This window comes from Octodon degus, unplaced genomic scaffold (genome assembly GCF_000260255.1).
Source record: "Octodon degus isolate 3935 unplaced genomic scaffold, OctDeg1.0 scaffold00021, whole genome shotgun sequence".
NCBI lineage: Eukaryota > Metazoa > Chordata > Mammalia > Rodentia > Octodontidae > Octodon > Octodon degus.
The window spans coordinates 8,826,671-8,828,406 of NW_004524597.1; the positions used below are offsets into that span (position 1 = coordinate 8,826,671).

Here is a 1,736-nt window from a genome sequence, read left to right on the forward strand (position 1 = left end):
TTTGTGTGTGTGTGTGTGTGTGTGTGTGTGTGTGGCCAGCTCAGCCCACCAGGGGGCAGGGCTGGCTGGCATGTGGGGCTGGGGGATTGAACCGCGGTCCCTGGGCTTTGCTAAGCTTGTTCTAAGTAGGTGCTTTAGACCACTGAGCCATCTCACCAACCCGGGACTTAATCTTTATGGGGACAGAGTTGCAGTTGGGGAAGACGAAAAAGCCCGATGGGGACAGCAAGGGTGATGGTTTTATGATGGTGAATGTATGTTGCTGAATGACACACTAAAATGATTGAGATGGCCAGGCATGGTGGCAGCCACCTGTAATTCAGCTGCCGGGGGTGGCTAGAGTAGGGGAATTACAAGTTTGACCCCAGCCTGGGCAATTTAGCAAGACCCTGTCTCAAAATTAAAAGGTAAAAAAGGACAGAGCAATGTGTTGCCCAGTGGTAGAACATCTGCCTAGCAATGCAAGGCCTTGAGTTCAATCCCTAGTGCTGGGGGGAGAAGGAGAAAAGGGGAGAGGGAGAAAGTGAAAGAAAGAAAGAAGGGAGAAAAACAAAAAGAATATACAGAGGGAAGGAGAAGATGGCAAATTTCACGGTACTTTTGTTTTACCTTATGCACAAAAACCACCAGTAGCCAGGGAGATAGCTCAGTAGAATAAGTGCTTGCCTGCAAAGTGCAGGGTCCTGAGTTCAATCTCTGGTACCACAAAAACAAAAACAAAAACAAAAACAAAAAACACACTTGTCCCATTTCCCTGACATCACTGATGAACAATACAACATTTCTGAATAACTGAAGTTATCCCTCTTTGATTAGGAGTTTTACCTTTCTGAGCTGAGAGTGAAGCTCAGTGTGTAACACTTGTCTAGAAACAAACAAACAAACAAAAGGCACTTTACATTTTCTCTTATTCACCATTTTTCCTTCTCGGTCAGCTCCATCCAGTCCCTGGTCGCATCTCGGGGCTCCTTGAGCCCTTTCTCTACCGCCACATCCTGTTCTCTGCACTCTCCAAACCTCTCACTGCCTCTGCAGCTTTCCTTCCACTTGGACCTTAAAGAACTTATGTCTTCCACATCCAAACCAAACAAAACCCTAACAAAAGCCCTCCTCCCCTCAACTGCCCAACTTTGCAGGGAAGTCCATACCTTGTATGAGCATGGCTGTGGGATGCTGCCCCCGTCCCATACATACTGCCTTCCCACAGGGCACAGAGCACACTTGGCACCTGCTCGGTCACCCGCCCCATCTTGTTCTCTCTTTGAAACACCTTCTTGGCCTTCATAGACGGGTCCTCCCTGGGAGAGGACAGGTCACAGAAGGTGGCCTATCCATACAGTGAAGTATTAGTCAGCAGACAAAAAGCAACAAAGTCCTAGTACACTCTTAGAGAAGACAGTCACCAAAAAATACTGTAGGAATCTACTCATGAAATGTCCACCAGAGCGAGGTGATCTACACAGACTGAAAGCAGATGAGCGGCTAAGTGGGAATGAAAGGGATCACAGGACATAGAAGGTTGTGAGGTTCCCATCCTGGGCAAACAGAGGACCCTGTTTCAAAATAAAAAATAAAAAGGGCTGGGCCGTAGCTTGTTGAAAGGCCTCGGAGCTCAAGCCCCAGTGCTGCATGCACACACACCAAGAATCTAAAGGACCCTGGCTTCAGCATTTTTGTTACCAAAGGCTAAAGCTATGCAGGGCCCAACACTGAGTCTTGGTATTGTTTCACTTTCT

The 1,736-nt window shown here is 47.6% G+C and overlaps 1 protein-coding gene across 9 annotated transcripts in view; it reads right to left on the reverse strand.

Moving 5' to 3' along the window:
- Positions 1 to 1,736, reverse strand: part of Flywch1 (FLYWCH-type zinc finger 1) — a 26,826-nt gene that overhangs the window by 17,657 nt on the left and 7,433 nt on the right. Inside the window, exon 2 of one of the 9 annotated variants that reach the window (XM_023711487.1) lies at positions 610 to 1,327. The exons of the other annotated variants lie outside the window; for them this stretch is intronic. The gene's annotated coding sequence lies outside the window, so the exon portion shown is untranslated. The remainder of the gene's footprint in view (positions 1 to 609; positions 1,328 to 1,736) is intronic. 9 annotated transcript variants of the gene reach the window in all.